The sequence below is a fragment of the Loxodonta africana genome, chromosome 5 (assembly GCF_030014295.1).
Source record: "Loxodonta africana isolate mLoxAfr1 chromosome 5, mLoxAfr1.hap2, whole genome shotgun sequence".
Lineage (NCBI taxonomy): Eukaryota > Metazoa > Chordata > Mammalia > Proboscidea > Elephantidae > Loxodonta > Loxodonta africana.
This window is the reverse complement of record NC_087346.1, coordinates 102,089,912-102,113,906: the sequence shown is the minus strand read 5'-3', so window position 1 is coordinate 102,113,906 and position 23,995 is coordinate 102,089,912.

Here is a 23,995-nt window from a genome sequence, read left to right as displayed (position 1 = left end):
AAGATACAGTTCAATGTCTCTCCCTTGGAGAACCTTTAACTTAGTATATCATCCTTCCTCTGAGGTACATTAGAAAGAGCACAGAGAGCTACTTTACCACTTGCCAACCGTGTGACTCTGAGCTCAGTTTTCTCCTCTGAATAATAAGACTCAGAATACATTGGAATGAAGTGGTAATGAAGCTTCAGTAACTTTTCATTTGAGAGTACTTTGTGACCATTAGGGTTTTCTAAATGTCAGGATTTATTTTTACAGCTTTCTTCCCAACTTCTTCTGTGACCTTTCTGGCTTCCTCTCTTCTGTTCATTCATTCAATAGATATTTTCTGATCACCTACTTTTAGGGATAGTCATGGCAGGGCTTAGAACCATGGATACTGGGCCACACTACCTGAGCTTAAATCCCTGCTCTGCCACTTACTATTGTAAATTTGGGCAACTTATTTTACCTTCTTCTGCCTCAGTTTTCTAATCTGCAAATGGAAATAGTAATAATACTGTATCTCTTGGTTTATTGTAAGGATAAAATGAACTAGTGTATGTAATTCACTTAGAAATGTGGCTGGCACATGGTTATCTCTTCTAGTAAACCCCATAATGGCAGAGATTTTTATTTCTGTTTTTTATGACTGTAACTCCAGTGCCAAGAACAACGCCTGAAAATAACAGATACTGAATAAACATTTGTTAAATAAACATTTGTTAAACAAATGAATGTGTGAAATCAGGTAAGAAGTGCCTCTAGCAAAGCATTGCCAGTGTTGTTCCTTGCATCATCTCTTCCAAGTTACCATGAAGAGTCACAGTGAAAATTCTTGGCGTTATGGTCCTGACAAACAATATCTTTGAAAATCAGAGTTTACCGGGCCATGAGTTCTTCAAGATTTGGGACAGTATCTTACTATACCTTTGAATCCCCAGCATCTAGCTTGATTCCTAGCACCTACAAGAAGCACAAGAAGTGTATGAAGAAATTAATTAATTATTTTTTTTTATAAGATTCACTGGAGAAAATGTCACTCATCCAAAGTCCTTTTTTCAACTCTCAAGTCCTGTCTTTCAGTCTGTTGGAAGGTAACACTGCTAGGAAAATAATCTTAGCTGCTTAAAAATTGCCTTTATGGAGTGGTGTTTAGCGTTTCATCCAGTTTTTTTTTATTAAAGGATTCTGACTGATAGTGACCCTATAGGACAAGGTAGAATTGCCTTATAGGGTTTCCTAGGCTGTAGTATTTAAGGAAGCAAACCGCCACATCTTTCTCCTGAGGAGCCACTGGTGGGTTTGAACCACTGACCTTTTGTTTAGCAGCTGAGTACTTAACCACTATGCTGCCAGGGCTCCTTAAAGGATGCTACAAAGGAAATAAAACAACAAAACATGTGGAATCAGTTACTGCATTCTTTATAGAAACCTTAAGGGCAGTGCCTACTGTTTCCACTCTGTCCCCCAAGTAACAGTCTATTTGCGAATTTCCTTTTAAAATTCAGGGCCAGGAAAAGTTTGCTTTTCCTGAGGTGTTGTATGCCTCCTTTCTGCTAATGAGAATGATGTAACTAACTGTGCCTCTCTTTTCATTTTGACTCCCTGGAGCCCCAAAGTCAAATTTGAGGTTCCGCTCTGGCATGCATATTTGTGCCTTCCATTTTAGTGATCTTGAGTTTCCATTCTCACTTATATTTTCCATGACTTGATTTTTTTTTTCTGTTAATATTTTTTACTGTTATTTGGTTACCCATGTACTTGCTGAAAGCCACCTCAAATCCCTCTAGAATGAGGTAAAGTATAAAATAAACGCACATCCACATATATATTCTTACAGTCATAAAACAGCTACTCTAAAGCCCATTAAATTTGGTTGCTGACAGTAGAATTTCTTCTCCCTGATCCCGTAAAAATAACCAATGCTGTGTTTCTCTATGCTGTGTCTATGGTTCCTACAGTATAAATACGTTCTTTAAGATGTTTGGATTGTGTAGGTGTAGCTTTCTGAAAATGAGTGGTCTGCTTTGTGTTCTTTCAGTTTGCTGAAACAGTGTTTTTGCCTGCATGTCTCTTGGCCCTTACCGAAAATCCTGTAAGTAAATATTTTTTAGAGCTCCCTCAAAGGAAAGGATAAAGATCATCCAGTAGGTTCTGACCTTCTTGGGTAAAGATGGACCTTGTTTGTACTCTGCCTGTTAATCCCAGAAAAGGACATTTTTGAGAAGTTGTCATAATTTCAGCTGAATTGGCAATTTATGAGTATTTTGCTGCTGATGATAAATATCTGCCTCAGACCCACAAATTGCCTGCCTGATATTTGTTTTAGGGGAAAATAGTGCCTTATCTTTATGGTGGGCTGCCACCTGTGCAATGATACGTCAACATGGAGAAAGGAGAATGTGTATCAGGGTGATGTCACCATGCTGGCTCTGCCATCGACCACCTCTTTAAGGATTCTGGCTGAATTCTGAGTTTGCGTATTGAGTCAAGGTAGAGAGCTATTTCAGGACAAATCTTTTTTTTTTTTTTTTAAACAAAACCAAAAAAACCAAACCCAGTGCTCTCAAGTCGATTCCGACTCATAGCAACCCTATAGGACAGAGTATAACTGCCCCATAGAGTTTCCAAGGAGCACCTGGCAGATTTGAACTGCCGACCTTTGGGTTAGCAGCCATAGTACTTAATCACTACACCACCAGGGTTTCCTTTTGAAACAAAGAGAAGTTTATTATATCACAGTCCAGTAGGTTAGAAGTTCGAATTCAGGGCGCTGGCTCCAGGGGAAGGCTTTATCTCTTTCGGCTCTGGAGGAAAGTCCTTGTCATCAGTCTTCCCTTAGTCTGGCAGCATCTCAGTGCAGGAACCTCAGGTCCAAAGGATGCACTCTGCTCCTGGCACAGCTTTCTTGGTGGCATGAGGTTTCCCCCTCAGGACAAACCTTAAAGCACATCTTCTTTTTTAGTATTTGTCGTGGATTGAATTGTCCCCCCCAAAATGTGTGTCAACTTGGCTAGGCCATGATTCCCAGTATTGTGTGGTTGTCCACCGTTTTGTGATGTGCCGTGACTATCCTATGTGCTATAAATCCTAACCTCTATGATGTTAATAAGGCAGGATTAGAGGCAGTTATATTAATAAGGCAGGACTCAATCTACGGGATGCAGTTGTGTGTTGAGTCAATCTCTTTTGAGAAATAAAAGAGAGAAGCAAGCAGACAGATGGGGGGGCCTCCTACCACCAAGAATGAAGAACCAGGACGGCAGTGCGTCCTTTGGACCAAGTGTCCCTAGACCAGGGGAAGACTGATGACAAGGACCTTCCTCCAGAACCGACAGAGATAGAAAGTTTCCCCTGGAGCTGGTGTCCTGAATTTGGACTTCTAGCCTCCCAAACTGTGAGAGAATAAATTTCTGTTTGTTAACACCATCCATTTGTGGTATTTCTGTTACAGCAGCACTAGATAACTAAGACAGTATTGTTTTGTGAACTCGACAGAAATACAGACTTGCACAGTTGCTCCCTGAGCCTTTTTTGTTGTTAGTTGCCATTGAGTCAGATCTGATTCATGGTGACCCTACATAACAAAACAAAACGTTACTCAGTGCTGTGCCATCCTCATCATTTTTGATATATTTGAGCTATTGTGGCTATTGTGTCAATCATCTCATTGAGGGTTTCCCTTGTTTTTTGACAATCCTCTACTTTACCACATTTAATGTCCTTTTCTAGTGATTGGTCCTCCCTGATGATGTATCCAGAGTAAGTGAGTCAGAATTTCCCCATCTCACTTCTAAGGAGTATCCTGGTGGTATTTCTTCTAAGACTGATTTTTTGGTTCTTCTAGAACCCTGGTGGTGCAGTGGATAAGAGCTTGACTGCTAACCAAAAGGTTGGCAGTTCAAATCCACCAGCTGCTCCTTGGAAAATGTATGGGGCAATTCTACTCTGTCCTATAGGGTAGCTATTAGTCGTAATTGACTCGACGGCAGTGGGGTTTTTTCCTGGCAGCTTACAATATATTCAGTATTTTGTACCAATACCCACAATTTGAAAGCATCATTTCTTCTGTCTTCCTTTTTCACTCTCCAACTTTCAGATGTATAAGGTGATTGAAAATACGATGGCTTGGGTCAGATGGATGCACTTTAGTCCTCAAAGTGACATTTTTGTTTTTTAAAACTTTAAAGAAATCTTTTGCAGAATATGCAAATGTTCTTTTCTTGTCTTTTTTCTTGCTTCCCCATCTGGCAAAAATCTGTCTCTTCATACACAGCCCAAAGTCATTTTCTCTGTGGGACATTTCCCATCTCCCCTACACAGAAGTAGCTGTGTTATGTGTTAGCAATTATTACTTTATATTTTGTGGTATCTTACCCTTCTGGAGGAGAACCACTCTTAAAGTCTTGTTATAAAATTTTCATGAAAAATTATCATTGGTATTCACAGGGTAGAAAAATCTCTAGCACTTACTGCTATATCTCTAGTACACTTTTCCCTGTTTCTTGGCAGAACGTCTCTTTAGCAAAGCTAGACAAAATACTTCCAAACATAGTTGCACTGTGGGGTTGCTATGAGTTTGAATGGCCTCGACAGCACACAGCAACATCTTTTAAGTAGAGAATGGTTTTATATGATTTTTCTACCTGCTTTTTAAGGCAAGCTAATTAAACCATTCATATTAATATGAATTAATGTGAATAGACCCTCATTGCCCTTCCGCAGAAGACAGAAGAAGACAGGTGTTGCATCGTTGAGGGCACCAGATAAAAGAGAGGGTGCACTGAACCAAGTCTTGAGCCCTGGTTTTACCTGGTGACCTTGGATAAGCTGCTTAAACCTTGTGAGCCTCAAGTTCTTTTTTTAATCTTGTTGAGAATATACACAGCAAAGCATACATCAATTCAGCCATTTCTACATGTACAATTCAGTAACATTGATTACATTCTTGGAGTTCTACAAACCATTCTCACCCTCCTTTATTTTATTGTATTTTCAGTGAAAGTTCACACAGTAAATCAGACAGTTTGACAGCCTCTACCCAAATATTTCAGCAACATTAGTTACATTTTTTACAATATGTCAACATTTTCTTTAATTGCATTCTGGTTGTTCCATCTCCTATCCTCTGGTTTCCCTGTCTCCTTACCATCTCATTTTTGCTTTGGAGTAATTGTTGACCTTTTGGTCTTATATAGTTTTTTTTTTTTTGTACTTTAGATGAAGGTTTACAGAGCAAACTAGCTTCTCGTTAAACAATTAATACACATTGTTTTGTGACATTGGTTACCAACCCCACGATATGTCAACACGCTCCGCTTTTTAACCTTGGGTTCTCCATTACCAGCTTTCCTGTCCCCTCCTGCCTTCTAGTACTTGCCCTTGGGCTGGTGCGTCCGTTTAGCCTTGTTTTGTGTTATGGGCCTGTCTATTCTTTGGCTTAAGGGTGAACCTCACGAGTGACTTCATTACTGAGCTAAAAAGGTGTCCGGGGGCCATATTCTCAGGGTTTCCCAAGTCTCTGTCAGACCAGTAAGTCTGGTCTTTTTTTTGTGAGTTAGAATTTTGTTCTGCATTTTTCTCCAGCTCTGTCTGGGACCCTCTATTGTAATCCATGTAAGAGCAGTTGGTGGTGGTAGCTGGGCACCATTTAGTTGTGCTAGACTCAGTTTGGTGGAGGCTGTGGTAGTTGTGGTCTATTAGTCCTTTGGACTAATCTTTCCCATATGTCTTTGGTTTTCTTCATTTTCCCTTGCTCCAGATGGGGTGATACCAGTGGAATATTTTAGATGGCTGCTCACAAGATTTTAAGACCCCAGACGCTACTCACCAAAGTAGAATGTAAAACATTTTCTTTATGAACTATGTTATGCCAGCTAAGCTAGATGTCCCCAGAGACCATGGTCCCTACAGCCCTCGGCTCCGTAATTCGGTCCCTCAAGGAGTTTGGCTGTGTCTATGCAGCTTCCATGACCTTGCTTTGTGCAGATTGTGCTGGCTTCCCCAGTATTGTGTACTGTCTTACCCGTCACCAAAGTTACCACTTCTCTATTGTCTATTTAGTGCTTTTCCCTCCCCACCCATCAGCTCCCTCATAACCATCAAAGATTGCTTCTTTTTGTGTGTAAATCTTTTCATGAGTTTTTATAGTAGTGGTCTCATACAATATTTGTCTTTTTGTGATTGACTTATTTCACTCAGCATAATGCCCTTCAGATTCATCCATGTTGTGAGATGCTTTGCAGATTCAGCATTGTTCTTTATCCTTTGGTAGCATTCCATTGTGTGTGTGTACCATAGTTTGTTTATCCATTCATCCGTTGATGGGCATCTCTGCATTATTTCCTTATTTTTGCTATTGTGAATAATGCTGCAATGAATATGGGTGTGCACGTGTCTATTAGTGTGATGGCTCTCATTTCTTTAGGCTATATTCCTAGGAGTGGAATTGCTGGATCATATTTTATTTCTATTTCCAGCTTTTTAAGGAAGCGCCATATCATTTTCTGAAATGGTTGTACAATTTTGCATTCCCACCAGTAGTGCATAAGAATTCCAGTCTCCCTGCAACCTCTCTAACATTTGTTGTTTTCTGTTTCGTGCCAGTAATGCTGGGGTGAGATGGTATCTCATTGAGGTTTTGATTTGCATTCGTCTAATGGCTAGTGATCACAATCATTTCTTTATGTATCTGTTTTCTTAAATGTCTTCTTTGGTGAGGTGTCTGTTTATTTCATTTGCCCATTTTTTAGTTGAGTCATTTGTTTTTTTGTTGTAGAGGTGTTGGATTTTCCTGTAGATTTTAGACATTTGTTAGATTCGTCATAGTCAATTTTTTTTTTTTTTTTTTTTTACCAGTCTGTAGGTTCTCTTTTTACTCTTTTGGTAAAGTCTTTTGATGAGCCTAAGTGTTTAATTTTTAGAAGATCCCAGTTATCTAGGTTATCTTCTGGAGTTTGTATGTTGTTATGGTTTGTAGCCTGTTAATGCTGTGTATTAGGGCCTCTAGCATTGATCCTGTTTTTTCTTTTATGATTTTCATAGTTTTTGGTTTTATATTTATGTCTTTGATCCATTTTGAATTAGTTTCTGTGTATGGTGTGAGGTATGGGCCCTGCTTCATTTTTTTGCAGACAGACATCCAATTTTGCCAGCACCATTCTGAGTTTTATTTGTTAAAAAGATTGTCTTTTCCCCATTTGATGGACTTTGGGCCCTTATCAAAGATCAGGTGACCATAGGTGGATGGATTTACATCTGGGTTCTCAATTCTGTTCCGTTGGTCAATGTATCTGACTTTGTGCCAGTACCAGGCTGTTTTGACTATCATAGCTGTATAGTAGGTTCTGAGATCAGGAAGTACGTGTCCTCCTACTTTATTCTTCTTCTCTTTCAGTAGTGCTGTACTTATCCAAGGCCTCTTTCCTTTCCATATAAAATTAATGATTAGTTTTTCCATCTTGTTTAAGAATCCTGTTGGTATTTGGTTTGGGATTGCATTGTATTTGCAGATTGCTTTGGGTAGAATTGGCATTTTCACAATGTTGAGTCTACCTATCCATGAACGTGGTATGTTTTTTCCATTTATGTACAGTTCTTTTGGTTTCTTACAGTAGTGTTTTGTAGTTTTCTTTGTACAAGTCTTTTACATTCCTTGTTAGATTTATTCCTAAGGTTTTTTTTTTGGGGGGGGTGTCTATGATAAATGGTTTTGCTCTTGATTTCTTTTTCCTTATTCTCCTTATTGGTGTATAGGAATCCAACTGGTTTTTTTATGTTTATCGTATATCCTACTACTCTGCTGGATCTTTCTATTAGTCCCAGTAGTTTTCTCATGGAGTCTTTTGGGTTTTCTGTGTATAGTATCATATCGTCTGCAGATTAGGGACAGTTTTACTTCTTCATTACCAATTTGGGTGCCCTTTATTTCTTTTTCTTGCTTTTTTGCTCTAGCTAGGACTTCCAACACAATGTTAAATAAGAGTGGTGATAAAGGGCATCCTTGTCTTGTTCCTGTTCTCAAGGGGAATGTTTTCAGCCTCTCTCCATTAAGAATGATGTTGGCTGTTGTTTTCGTATAAATGCCCTTTATTACATTTAGGATTTTCCTTTCTGTACCTATATTATTGAGAGTTTTTTTATCAGGAATGGGCATTGAAACTTTGTCAAATGCCTTTTCTTCATCAATTGAGATGATCGTATAATTCTTTTATTTATGTGATGGATTACATTGATGGATTTTCTAATATTGAACCATGGTGTGAATACCTGGTGTGAATCCCACTTAGTTGTGGTGTATTATTTTTTTGATACAGTGCTGAATTCTATTGGCTAGAATTTTGTTGAGAATTTTTGCATCTATATTCACAAAACATATTGGTCTGTAATTTTCTGTTTTTGTGGTGTCTTGCCTCATGTGGTGTTTTGCCTCATGTTCCTTTTCTGAGCTGTTCCTCTCCCATTAACATAAATCACTACCCACTATGGTTCTTATCCAAACTTTTGAGTTGTCACTCTGATCCCATATGGATTGTTCTTAAAAGAGCATAATGCTCAATGCATACATTTATTACTAGTTAAGCTAAACTATTGTTTGGTTGTAAGAAGACTTCAGGGAATATTTTTGGTCTAAAGTAAGTATTATCTCAGGGCAATAGTTTTAGGGGTTAATCTAGCCTCCATGGCTCCAGAAAGTCTGGAGTCCATGAGAATTTGAAATTCTGTTCTGTGTTTCTCTGTCCCCCCCGTCCCCCCATTGATCAGGATTCTTCTATAGAATCTTTAATCAAAATGTTTAGTAATGATAGCCAAGCACCATCTAGTTCTTGTCTCATGGTAAAGGAGGCAGTTGAGCTTCAGTTTCTTAATCAGTGAAACAAACAAAAAAACCTGTTGCCATTGAGTCGATTCTGACTCATAGTGACAATATACCTTACCCAGGTACTACAAAAATGAAATGATTTGCTGTGTGATTTACCTGTCACATGGTAAGCTCTTATGGTGTCACCCTCTGCCTTTCTGTCCAATGTCACTCTCAGTGCTCCTTTTCCTGCACCCTCTACTTCTGCCCTTTAGAACCTCCTGCAGTTTCTCAAATGGACCAGGGCATCCTGTGCATATTTCCTCATTATCTTTTATTATGATGCCGCTCACTAGCACAGAAGGAAGATGTAGCGGAGGGTAAAGTATGAAGGCTTTATCTGGGGTTATGGTTAAAACTACAGAGATTCCTCATGCTAACTAGGATCTGTAGTTAAAAGAAAAAATAAACTCAGTAATGTCTGTAAAGAAAACAATTAGGTGAAAAATGTTCATTATTCCTGGTAACCATAATAACTAGCTCTCAGTCTTTGTATTTGCAGGAGTAACTCAGCTTGAGATGTTTGTTTTTATAAGAAGATCACTTAATGAAAGTGATTTTATCAGGAAGGACTAAAATAGCATTTTGCTTTTGCATAAATTTATATATTTAGGCAGTGTGTGAAATTAGGAGGAACTGTGGAAAGATCAAATCTGTCTTTTTTTTCTGGTGTTTGAGGATGGGAAAATAAAGAGCAACATTGATCGATTTGATCTGGGGCCAAAGAGTGATTTTCTCAAATATGCCCAGCAACCTGTTCATGTTTCTAGCAAATGAAATCTTCCTTTTAAAACTATTGGTACCTAGTTTGTATTTTGGCACCCTTCTGCCCCTGTATTCTTTTAGGTGATATTAACCACAGCCCAACCATGGAATGGGACACTACAAATACCTACTTTTTTAAACAACACAATTTTGTTAAACTACTACTAGGTAAACTAGGTAGGTAGGCTTTAATTTTATTTTTAAATTTAGATGTGTGAATTGTATCATTTAAATTCTACCCTCACAATTCTTCTTGCCCTTTCATATTCTCCTATGAGCAAGAAAGTATAGAGCCAAAACTAATACTTCGATACTGGAAAAATTATTCCCTCAGAGCCCACCCAAGGCAGTGGAGTCACTAAGTGGGGGGAGTGGGGTGTGAACTGCACCCGCCGACACTGTCAGAGGGGATAACAATAAAATGATCTCGGTCTGTGATGCTGCCGGGGGGAGGGGCCGCCAAGGCAGTGGCATTACTAGTGTTTGTGTCACCTGTCACCCAGTGTGGTAGTGCGGTAACTCATCCCCCCACCCGCTAGTCAGGGTGCGGTGTGTGCCATTGGGCGGAGAGGAGGGCCTCTGCCTTGGTCAGTGGGCAAGAGCAGGAGCTGCAGGGAACCGGGGTGGGGGGTGGTGGATAAGAAGGGGCTGGGAGGGGCAAGGATGCTCTGCCCACTGGGGGGCGTTTCCCAGCTGCCCACACCCACCCTGGGTGGTGGGGAGAGGGGACACGATGAGTTACCACACTGGGTGACACGAACCCTAGTGATGCCACTGCCTAATAGCAACTTTTACTTTCCACTTAAGACATGCTTCTTGAAGACTGCTATGTCAGAGGCAGGAGCCTTTGTGGCCAAGTGGCCAAGTGCTTGCTGAACCACAAGGAGAAGGATGCGGTAGTTTGCTTCCTAAAGATTACAGCCTTGGAAACCTCATGGGGCAGTTCTCTATCCTAGAGGGTGCTATGAGTGGGAATCGACTTGACGGCAACTGGTTTGGTTTTAGTGTATCTGAGGCACTGTGCGTTTATGGCGGGGGACTGCAAAGATGAGGGCTTCAAGACCCTATCTGTCACAGAACTTAAAATCTAGTAAACTATTTACAATCTGTGAATAATTAACCAAAGTTCCATTTAACTTGTTGTTCTTGGTAGGGGCTTGAGTTTTGATGCCTCAGAGATAGCTACTATTATCCCTATTTTACAGATAAAAAACAGAGGCTTAGAATAATCAAGCAGCTTGTCCAGCATCACAAACAAGTGGGAAAACTGAGATCTGAACCTGGATAGTGTGACTTGAAGGCAGAGATTGGCAGACTGTTTCCGTAAAGGGCTAGATAGTAAATATTTTAGGATTTGGGGCCAGGTAGTCCCTGACGGAGCTACTCAACTTTGGTGTTGTAGCATGAAAGCAACCATACCAGTTGCTATTAAGTTAACTCTGACTCATGGTGACACCATGTGTTGCAGAGTAGAACTGCTCTCCATCGGGTTTTTATGGCTCTGACCTTTCGGAAGCAGCTCTCCAGGCCTTTCTTTCAAGGCACTTCTGGGTGCGTTCTAATTGCCAATCTTGAGGTTCATAGCCAAGCAGTTAACCATTTGTGCCACCCAGGGACTCTGAAAGTAGCCATAGACAATACTTTTAACAAATAGGCATGGTTGTCTTCCAGTAAAACTTTATTTGCAAAAATAGGCTGTGGGCCCGATTTAACCTGTGGGTTATAGTTTGCTGATCCCCGCTCTAGGGCTTATATTCTTAATTCCCATGTTATACTGACTCATTCAACCAGTCTCATATTGAACATCTTCTCTGTGCCAGGAGACACAGGGCTATAAAATAAATAAAATGAGTCTTTGCCCTCAAGAAGTTAGCTCCAAGGTGAGAAAAAGATCATTTGAGTTTGAGTAAGAATTTAACCTTTGTCAATGACTTAATTTTAAAGCTATAGGTATTGATAAATAATATTTTCCCTTGTACCACAAGATGTTGTGAAGATTGATGAGGGCAGTTTATGTATTTTGGATTACTCAGCTCAACATCATTTTTTGTAATGTAAAATTAATGCTTGCTGTTTAGTGATCCCAAAGGAGATGAGCAAATAAACCAATCTTTGCTCATATAGGCATCTCTTATATTTTTTTTTATGTTAATAAACTAGCAATTTTTACCTAGTTTTATTAAAAAAAAAAATTTTTTTTTTTTTATTGCTGCATTTCATTTTTATGAAGCACTTTTAAAATTTGTGTTGTATTAAATTTTCTAATGGGACCAAGTAGCTTTTGTGCTTTTATTTCTTAACACAATGGGAATGAAAAAAAAAAATTATAATCTACCAGGCGCTCCTTGGAAACTCTGTGGGGCAGTTGTACTCTGTGTTATAGGGTCGCTATGAGTTAGAATTGACTTGATGGCAGTGGGTCAATGGGTGGACCAGTATATATTCAGTAAGTTACAAATCTACAATATCTCCCCAATAATTAGATTTTATGAATTATAAAAGTTTATTTTGCTTGCCATGATGAAATGTAGTATATGCCTAAGGAGATGAGCTCATGGGCATTCTGAATCTCACGTGGAGCTTATATAAAAATAGGGAGGAAGAGTCAGACATTCACTTTTAGGAGCTAAAGAGGATACTTTAAATATAGCTCCAAAATATGTGCACTCTGGAGTGAATTATTGATACGTGTAACAGCATAGATGAATCTGAGAAGCATTATGCTAAGTGAAAGAAGCCAGACTCAAAAGGCTGCATTTAGATGACATTTGGGAAAAGGCAGAACTCTAGGAACAGAAATCAGATCAGTGGTTGCCAGGGACTGGAAACAGGAGGAGGGGATAGGCTGCAATAAGCATGAGGGAACATTTAGAGAGATGGAGATGTTTTATACCTTGACTGTGGAATGGTTACATGACTGTATACATGTCAAAACTGCACGCTTAAAAAAGGGAGATTTTACAGTATGTAAACTAGACCTTGGAATCCCTGGGTGGTGCAAACAATGAAATGCTCAGTTGCTAACTGAATGGTTGGAAGTTTGAGTCCACCTGGAGGTGTCACAGAAGAAAGGCGTAGTGATCTATTTCCAAAAAAATCAGCCATTGAAAACCCAATAGAGCACAGTTCTGCTCTGACACACATGGGGTCTACGTGAGTCAGAACTGACTGGATGGCAATTATTTGTTTTGTTAATCATACTTTAACATACCTGAGCAAAGAAGGAGCACTGGTGGCGAAGTGATTAAGGACTCAGCTGCTAACTGAAAGTTTTCTGGTTCGAACCCACCAGTCGCTCCGTAGGAGAAAGGTGTGGCAGTCTGCTTCCGTAAAGATTTACAGCCCTGGAAACCCTATGGGGCAGTTCTACTTTGTCCTGTAGGGTCACTATGAGTCAGGATGGACTCAACAGCAACAAGTTGAGTTTTAGTTTTATATCTTAGCAAAACCGTTACAGAGAGTTTCTCAGGCAGAGATAAAGGGAGACTAGGTGTAAAAGGTTCCAATAAACTGCTTTCAGGTTAAGTTCTGAATGGGAGTTAATGCTGGGAGTTGAGTCAGATATTCTCCATTTGTTTACTCTCAAAGACAAACCCAGTGAGAACCTTGGGGCTAATGTTTGAAATCAAGTGGGAGAAGCAGAAGTAACTCAGGTAGTTGGAATGCCCTGACCCAGATGGTAGTTTCTGGCCATTCTAGAAGCAACATGATTGGAACTGACTTGATGGCACCAGGTTTGGTTTGGTTTTATTCTATTTATATAGAAACATTGTTAGACCTCATGAGATAAAAGGTCAAATAACATTAATAGACAATTTATAAAAAAGGGAAATACTAATTTACATACAGAAAAATGTTTACCTTACGGTCAAAGAAATAAAAAACAGAAAGAGATTTAATATTTTGCTTTATTAGGTTAGCAAACAAAGAGTTCAGATGGAGACAGCTACAGCTAATGCATTGTGAATGGAAATGAAAATTAATGTATATTTGGGAGACAGTTTGTATTACAAGCCATAAACATATTTATTCCTTTTAACCTAGCTTTACTTTTTTTTTTTACCACTTATATGACTTTATCCTTATAAAGTAATCCAAAATATATAAAACAGCTATGTGTAACAAAGTTATTTGTTGCAGTGATATTTATAAAATTGCATACAGTATAAAGATCTTAAATATCCAACAAGAGATGAACAGATAATTAAGAAACACTTATTCTGTGGAGTATTATGCAGGCAGTTAAAATGACGATGTTGTGGACAATTTAGTGATATGGAAAAATGCTTATTATATAAGGATAGTTGTAAAAAAGGAAAACATGGAAGCACAAAATTGCATGTAAACTATAATTAAAATGTTTTTTAAAGAAGGCAGAGAAAAGGGCCTTCAAGGGCAGTACAATATAAATTTGTCGTGCTCTTTTTAATAGCTGTATGAATGTAACACAGGCATCTCTGGGTGGTGCAAATGGTTAAGCGCTTTACTAACTGAAGGGTGAATGGTGTAAACCCACCCAGAGAAGCTTGGAAGATAGGCCTGGCTATCTGCTTCTGAAAGATCACAGCCTTGAAAACCTTATGGAGCACAGTTCTATTTTGCACACGTGGGGTCCCATGAGTCGGAATCCACTTGAGGGCAACTAACAACAACAACAACAAGGCTCCATGCTCAGAAATTCTGATTCAGTAAATGTGGGATGGTACCCTGGAATCTGTGTGTTTATCAGGTACTCATGGTGATTCGGAGCCCTGGTGGCACAATGGTTAAGAGCTCAGCTACTAACCAAAAGGATGGCAGTTCGAATCCATCAGCCATTCCTTGGCAACCCTATGGGGCAGTTCTACTCTGTCCTGTAGAGTTCCTATGAGACAAAACTCACTCAACGGCAATGGATTAGGTTAGGTTATGTTGATGGGTCACAGAGCAAAGGCATTACTGTGACTGATGAGATTAATCAGGAGTCCCTGGATAGTGCAAAATGCTAAGACACTTGTCAGCTGCCAAGGTGAGAGGTTCGAGTCCACCCAGCACTGCCTCAGAAGAAAGCCCTGGTGATCTGCTTCTGAAAAATCAGACACTGAAAACCCAGGGGAGCACAGTTCTACTGTGACACATATGGAGTCACCATGAGTCAAGGTTAAATTGATGACAACTGGTTTAAGATTAATCAAGGACTAGACTGTGGATGAATCAGTGGAGGATGTCTGTCCCCACCTCTGGAGAACAAACAAATGGGGAGGACGTTTTTTCTCTGTCAATAAGTCAAGAGAAGATTGTATACTGTACTCTTAAACCTCAGCAAATAAGGAGTCAAAGGAACACCTTACAAGGTAAAATGAGATGGGCAGAGATGAGAAAATAAAAGTAAGTATGGAGATTCAGGAGAGACCTTAAGAAAGTTACATATTTGAGGACTCTTGCCTTGGCATCATGTCTAAAATTAATGGAATTGAAATAACATCTGTTGTGGATTGAATTGTGTCCCTCCAAAATATGTGTTATAAATCCTAACCTCTATGCCTGTGGTTATAATCCCATTCTGGAATGGGCTGTCTTTGTTATGTTAATGAGGCAGGATTAGTGTAGGGATTATTTTGAGTCAATCTCTTTTGGAATATAAAAGAGATTAAACAAGCAAGCAGAGCAGAGAGGAATTAAGAGAGATTCCAAGCCACATAAAGATCACCCAGGAGCAGAAGCTGAAAGAGACAAGGACCTTCCTCTAGAGTCAAGAGAGACAGAAAGGCTTCCCCTAGAGCCAGTGCCCTGAATTTTATCCTCCTAAACTGTAAGAAAATAAATTTCTGTTTGTCAAATATTTACTTGTGGTATGTCTGTTATAGCAGTGCTAGATAATTAAGTAACGTCCTAAAGTATAAATAATTTTTATCATCTGGTCAGAAAGCATGGATTCTTAGCATTAGCTCCAGGAAGAGAACTTTCAGAAGGGGAAAATCTTTGGCCTTCTGTCTTAAAATTCTACCTTGCACACCTGGTGAGTAGGTTCATGACCGCATACCAGGCACATCCTTTAATGCCTGAACCCTAGATTTTCTTCTAAGAATGTAGGAAATTCATGGTTATTTGTTTTCCAGCCAAGTAGCAGGGAGAAACAGTTTATTTCCTAAGCTGTACCAATGAAGAGGTGCCTTTGAGAAGGTGAAAATAAAGAAGCAGATCAGTTAAAAACAAAACAAAACCTATTACCAGCAAGCCAATTCCAACCCATAGCGACCCTAGAGGACAGAGTAGAACTGTCTCCTAGGGTTTCCAAGGAGTACCTGGTAGATTCGAACTGGTGACCTTTTGGTTAGCAGCTGTGGCTCTTAACCATTAGGCAGCCAGGGTTTCCCTAGCAGATCAGCTTACTCATCTGCAATTCAGATAACCAGCAGAGGTATTTTTCCTGGGAACTACTTGACTGCAAAGAACTGAATGAGTTCAGTGTATGATGCTCGAGTTCTGATTGTACTTTCACTGAGCAGCAGAGCAGAAAACACTGCTTTTTCTCTGCTGTCCTTCCTCCTCCACCCTCTGTAATATAATAACCTCCCGGATGCCGACATTACAAACACAGAAGACCCCCTTCATTTCTTGGCTTGCCACTCCCTGCCTATGACATGCTTTCTGGTTTGAGTGAAGTAAAAGTTCATGGTAGAATCGATTTGGCTCTAAAGAGTGGGATTCCCTGCAGGCTTTTGGTGGGGATTATGCATTTGATGTTGCTCTGTTGGAATGGGTAATCATGAATCACAGTTGTTGTTACTGTTGGGTGCTGTTGAGTTGATTCCGACTCACAGCAACCCTATATGACAAACTAGAACTGCCCCATGGGGTTTCCTAGGCTGTAATCTTTACAGGAAGGAGCCCTGGTGTTGCAATGGTTAAGCACTTGGCTGCTAACCGAAAGGTTGGCAGTTCAAACCCACCAGCTGCTCCATAAAGATCACAGTCTTGGAAGCCCTATGGGGCAGTTCTGCTCTGTCCTGTAGGGTTGCTATGAGTTGAAACCAACTCCACAGTACCTAACAACAACAACAATCTTTATGGGAGCAGATCACCAGCGGAGCTGCTGGTGGATTCAGACTGTCAACCTTTCAGTTAACAGCTGAGCACTTAACCATTGCACCAGTAGGGCTCCTTATGAGTTACAGTGGTAGTTGTTAGTCGATTCCAATTCATAGTGATCCTGTGTACAACAGAATGAAACACTGCCCAGTCCTGTGCTATCCTCACAATCATTGTTACGCTTGAGCCCATTGTTGCAGCCACTGTGCCAGTCCATCTCTTGAGGGCCTTCCTCTTTTTCACTGACCCTCTACCAAGCATGATTTCCTTCTCCAGGGACTGGTCCCTTCTGATAACATTTACAAAGTATGTGAGACATAGTCTCACCATCCTGGCTTCTAAGGAGCGTTCTGGCTGTTCTTCTTCCAAGACAGATTTGTTTGTTCTTCTGGCAGTCTATGGTATAGTCAGTACTCTTTGCCAACACCATAATTCAAAAGCATCAATTCTTCTTCTGTTCTCCTTATTCATTGTCCAGCTTACACATGCATATGAGGCGATTGAAAACACCATGGCTTGGGTCAGGTCCATCTTAGTCCTTTGAGTGACATCTTTACTTTTTAACACTTTGAAGAGATCTTTTGCAGCAGATTTGTCCAGCAAAATGGATTGACACAATAGCCACAACAGTGGACCCAAACATACCAACAATCATGAAGATGGTGCGGGATTAGACAATGTTTCATGCTGTTATACTTAAGGTCACTGTGAGTTGGAGTCAAGTAGGCAGCAACTAATACCAACAACTTGAAATTTTCTGTTTCTTTAGTTTCCATGACATGCAGCACAGTTACTAACTACTTCCTGGCAGAAACTTTCAGAGTAATTCAGCTGTAGTTTCTCTCTTAAATTGTTCTGAAGTGCAGGCCATGGGCATCATAACTTGCAGAAGCAAATGAATCCTACCAGTGTGGTTCTAACACTGTATCTTCATGACTGTTGAACGAGAGCTTCAAATAAGGGCAACTTACTCTTAGCACATCAGTAGATGGGCTTCTGTCTTAGTTATCTAGTGCTGCTGTAACAGAGGTGGCATACATGGGTGGCTTTCACAAACAGAAATTTATATTCTTGTAGTTTAGGAGAAGGGGAAGTCTTTCTGTTGGGTCTGGGGGAAGGTCCTTGTGTCTGAACTTCTGCTCCTGGACGATCTTCATGTGGCTTGGCATCTCTCCTCCCCTCATCTCTGCTTCTCGTTTACTTGTTTAATCTCCTCTATATCTCAAAAGACATTGACTCAAGACACACCCTATACCAGTCCTGCCTCATTCATATCACAGACAACCCATTCCCAAATGGGATTATAACCACTAGCATGGAGGTTAGGATTTACTACACATACTTTTTGGGGACACAATTCAATCCATAAGAGCTTCCATGAAGCTTGTTTAGTTTAGCTAACGCCTTGCTGCTAGTCATAAAATATGTTTGTCTGGAGCTTCGCTAGGCCTCGTTGGTCTCAATGAGAAGAAATTTAATAAAAGGAATACCAGATTTTAGACATGGAACCATATATACAAGTATATAAAGTTGTTGCTTCCTTTAGCATGAGGTACAGTTCACTAATAAATTTGGATTAACAGTGAATAATTAATGCCACCCCATGTTGCTGATGAAAATTATAAACTTCCTGAGATTTGAGCTAGCCTCAAAGGTATAAGAAGCCTAGGTATTACCACCACTCTTCAATGCCTCAGGTCCTTGAGCCCTATGGAAGGAGACTCCTTTAGGACAGAGGATGAGCCCATATCGGCAGTTGGTAGGTTATTGGGGGCCCTTTAGAAAGTTCTACTCTATGACTTAGCATTTAAGCTTAGTTCTCAGTTGCCACTAACAGGAAATAAAGAGTTGAAAAATATAACTTATAAAGAGTTTGATCCAAATAGAGGAAGGGCATCATTGTCTATATTTAATAAATCATGATATATATATTTGAAGTCACATCCACCAGTTATATAAAGGTTTTTTGGTTAAATTCAGCTAATAAATTTTATCCACCTATATGTCAGTTACTGCACTTCTGAGTGGACTCAGACATCCAACCTTACAGTTAGTAACCAAATGCTTAAACCATTTGCATCGCCCAGGGACTGTCAGTGTGTATAGGTTCTCCATAAAATATTCTTTTTATTAGAGAAGTCATTTATTATTAGAACCTATATCTCTTCTGCTATACTTCTTTATTTAGTGGCCCACAAAAAAGCTCATTATTCAAATAGAATAGAAACATTTGTACTTTCATCCAATGATATGATAAATTTTACATGTTGAGTAATTTTTTAATCTTTATTTTCTCAAATCTACAACTTTTTTTTTTTTACTATGAAAATGATATTTGCTAAGGAACACGTTTTGGTTGATTATCAGATTTTTATTTGTGCATTATTTAATTATCAATATATATTAATGAAGTGGCTGATTTTTTTGTGTATAATTTTAATTATTTTTATGGTTTCAGGAAGAACAAATATTTCATTGATGGTGTATAGCTTTTTCTCTTTTGCTTGAGTATCAGTATGATATGACATCGTGGAAAATATGTAGAGATTGGCATTCACATTCTGGAGGCTTACATTTTAAATGTCCTGGTAATCACACTGCTTTATCCTGTTATTTGCTGCTCTTTTAAGTCACAACATACACTTAGGATGGAGTTCACTCCTAATATGTTGGTGCTGGGTGTTTGTTGAGTTGATTTCTAACTCCCAGTGACCCCATGTGACAGAGTAGAACTACCCCATAGGGTTTTCTAGGCTGTGATCTTTATGGAAGTAGATAGCCAGGTCTATCTCCCATGGAGCCACTGGGTGGGTTCGAACCACCAACCTTTCAATTAGCACCTGAGCGCTTAACTGTTTGTACCACCAGGGCTCCTATTAATAATAGTGGATAAAAATTGATATTTCTCATAGTCTTATTGACAGTTTCGCATTTTGGGAGCTGATGTCATGTCCAGTATTATATCAACATTGTTTTAACTTCATAATGTGGATTTTTTTTTTTAACAAAGAGCCTATATTAGAGATTCTGGAACTTTTTGCAATGTTCCCGTGTTTATTTCTGTTATTCTCTGTGTTTTCACTATAAAGAACAGCAAAACTTTTACAAACTTCATGTTTGTTTTTGGAAACAAGAGAACTAAGGACATGACCTGTGTGAAGTTGATGTTATACAGGAAGAAGAATCTTTGGGAATAAGAGGTGGTCATCGTGTCTGCTGTAAGAAAAAAGGAAAGTAGGATGGTTCCTGGGGCCTAATGCAAGCAAGACAAGAGCCTGTTTTAATATTCAAAGACGAGGGTTTTCTGATTAGAATGATAGCAAAGCCTTTGCGTGCACAGGGTAAAACTGGGAAATTATGAGACGTGAAGCTTTGGCTCTGCTTTCTAAGGGCTTGGTAGGGCTTTATTGATTTTATTAGTCTTTTTCAAAGAACCAACTTTTTGGCTTTGTTGGTTTTTTTCTGTTTATGATTGTTTTCAATTTAATTTATTTCTGCTCTTTATTATTTTTGTCCTTTCTTGGGTTTCCTTCTTTTTTTTTTTTTCCTAATTTCTTGAGATAGATGCATAGGTGATTGATTTCCAACCTTCTTTTCTAATATAGCTTCAGCTGTATTATACAGTTTTTTATTTGTCATCTTTTTTTTATCATTTAAGTAAAAATATTTTTCTAATTTCCATTGTAATTTCTTTTTTTGACCCATAGGTTATATAGTTGTATACTGTTCAATTTCAAATATTTGAAGATTATCTGGTTATTTATTATTCGTATACTTATTTATAGCCTAATTGTAAATGTACTGTGATATACATCAATTAATCTCCAATCAGGGTGCTCTGATGATTCAATGGAGAAATGAAAGTTTTTTCAACAACTATTGCTAGAACAAGTAGATAAACATATGGGGAAAAAATGAACCTCTGACCCTTACTTAACACTACATACAAAAATTACTTTGAGATAACCCATAAACCTAAAACCATAATACTTTGAGTAAATAACATAGAATTATCTTTGAGACTTTGAAGTAGTCAGTGATTTTTTAGCAGATATAAAAAGTGCTAAACATAAAAAAAAAATAAAGAAATTGATAAATTAGTCTTCATCAAAATTAAAAACTTCTGCTCATCAAAAGATACCATTAGAAATTGAAAAGGCAAAAACATAGACTGGGATGAACTATATGCACTTGCATGTATCTGTTAAAGAACTTGTATCGGAATATATAAAGAACTCCTATAAATCGATAATAAAAACCCCAATTTTAAAATGGACAAAAGCCTTAAACAGACACTTCACGAAAGAACATACACAAAAAGCCACTACTGTTAGTCACTAAACACACTAGGGAAATGCAAATCAAAACCTCACATTAGAATGGCTAAAATGAAAAGTCTGCCAACACCAAGTGTTGATAAGACTATGTAAACTGGAACTCTATGTATGTTGCCAAGGAGAGCATAAAATGTTGTAACTAATCTGGAAAACTGTTTAGTAGTTTTGTATAAAGTTAAACATACATTTACCCTATAACTTAGAAGTTCTACTCCTACGTATTTATCTAAGAGAAATAAAAATACATGCTCACAAAAAGACTTGTACGCGAATGTTTGTAGCAGCTTTATTCATAGTAGTCCTAAAGTGGAAGCAACCAAATGTCTAACCTTAGGAGAATGTATGAATAATTATGGTAGCTTCATATAATGAACTGTTCATTACTCAGCAATAAAAAGGACCAAACTACTGATACACGAAACACTGTGGATGAACCTCACAGATTATGCTGAGTGAAAAAAGCCAGACACAAAAGAGTACATACTATGTGAACCCATTTATATGACTTCAAGAACAGGCAAAACTAACTATGGTGATAGAAATGAGAACAGCAGTTGTCTTTGTGGTGGGGCTTTGACTGAGAGCATGAAGGAACCTTCTGGAGTGATGGAAATGCTCTGTTGTTTTGTTGGTGGTTGCATAGTTGGATGCCTTTATCAAAATATATCAGATTGTACACGTGCACTGATCTTAAACTTTACTGCTTTTTAAAAAGTACACTACTGTGCTATTTTTGCAACTTCCCATGAATTTACAATTAATTTCAAAATAGAAAGTTTTAAAGTAGTCTATATTATTATATCTATCCATTGAAATTTCTGTCCATCGAAGTGTACTTTATTTTAGGGTTGCTATGAGTTGGAATTGGCTCCATGGCAATGGGTTTGGTTTGGTTTTTTTGTGGCCACATGTAGTTAATTTCTGTGAATGTTTCATGTGGCCCTTAAAAGAATATGTAGTCTGCAGTAGTCACCAAGTATCTTATAATGGTCACTAAGGTTGAGTTTGTTAAGTGTTGTTCAGATCTTTTGTATCATTACTGATTTGTTTGTTTTGTTATTGGAGATGTATGTTAAAATCTCTCTGTATGATTATGGATTTGCCTCTCCTGCTTTTAGTTTTGACAATTTTTGCTTTATATACTTAGAGGCTATGTTATTATGTATGAACAAGTATAGAATTGCTAATTCTTCCTAGTGGATCAACCCTTTTATCTTTAAGAAATGATCTTGTTTGTCTTTAGTGTTGCTTCTTGTCTTAAAATCTGTTTTGTCTGATGTTATTTTAGCTACCCTAACTTTCTTTTGGCACCTTTTTCCAACTTTTTTGCGTGTTTATATTTGAGTATATTGGGTTTTTTTTTCTAAATAATATTTTATTGTGTTTTAGGTGAAGGTTTACATAGCAGTTTAGGTTGCCATTCAACAACTTCTACACATATTATTCAGTGACATTGCTTACATTCTTAATATGTGTACATTCTCCTTACCTTCATCTGGTTGTTCTGTTTCCACTAATCTAGTTTCTCTGCTCCCTTACATCCTCATCTTTGTTTTAAAGTAATTGTTGATGGCTTGGTCTCATACAGGTGTGAGTTTTGTTTTTAATCTAGCCTGATAATCTTTGTTTTTGAATTAGAGTATTTAATCCAGTTACATTTAACATATAAGTATATTTACTGACATACTTAGGTTTAAATATAGCTTCTTACTATTTATTTTCTACTTGTCCCATTTGTTCATTGTTCCTTTTCCCTCTCTTCAACTTTATTTTAGGTTAATCAATATTTTTGACCCTCCATTAGCTTGTTAGTGATGCAGGTAAAAAATACGATTCTGAAGATCTCTGTTTAACATGGTTTATTTGACATAAAAGGGTACATTAAGGGTGAGGAAAATCAGCATTGTGATATTCTGAGGGTTCTTATGAGAACTGCTTCTCACAATACCAGCAAAAAGCTTCTCTGAACATGTCCCAAAGCAGAACACTGAAGGGACACACCTTTGCAACTATCTTCTGGGCTTCATCAAGTATAGGTGCATTAATACAAGTTACATCACAGTGTTATGCTCACTTATATAACAATGAATTAGTCCTGAGTAGCTGTGAGTCTTTATTATATAGCATTTTACATTGCGTAGATGTACAACAGGAGCCCTAGTAGTGTAGTGGTTAAGAGTTCAGCTGCTAACCGAAAGGTCAGCAGTTTGAATCCACCAGCTGCTCCTTGGAAATCCTATGGGGCAATTTACTCTGTCCTATAGGGTCACTGTGAGTTGGAACTGACTCAGTGGCACCTAACAACAACAGATGTACAACTGCTTTTTAGCATCATTTGATGTTCTCAGATGGTAACTGTAGGTAGGCTTCTCCACAGTTAAAAAAAAAAAAGTTACCGTCCAGTCGATTCCAACTCATGGCAACTCCACATGTGTCAGAATAGAATAGATAGAACTGTGCTCCATAGGGCTTTCAATGGCTGATTTTTTGGAAGTAGATCACCAAGCCTTTCTTCCAAGGCACCTCTGGGTAGGCTTGAACCTCCAACCTTTCAGTTAGCAGCAGAGCATATTAACCATTTCCACCACCCAAAGACTCTGTGTAAAATAAATAAGTAGATGTTAATGATGTTTCACAAAGTAAACAACCAGAAACTATCGTCCACAATCTCCCTCATGTCCCCTTTCAGCCCTTACCGCTTCCATTACCCCAAAGGTAACCACTATCCTTGCTATTATAGTAATACTTTTCTTGCTTTTAAAAATAGTTTCGCTGCCTAAGAATATATACTTAAGCCCTGGTTGACTTGGTATAGATAAGCTGGAGTCCTTGGGTGGTGCAAAATATCTGACTTGTCAGAATTTTATTTTCATTCCCCCTGGGATCTTGGCCTGACTGCCTTGGTGTCGTCCAGTGCCTTTAAACAGGTTTTAAAAATAATTTTTATCCATCTTTTCTGATAAAAATTCAAATGAGAAGTTGG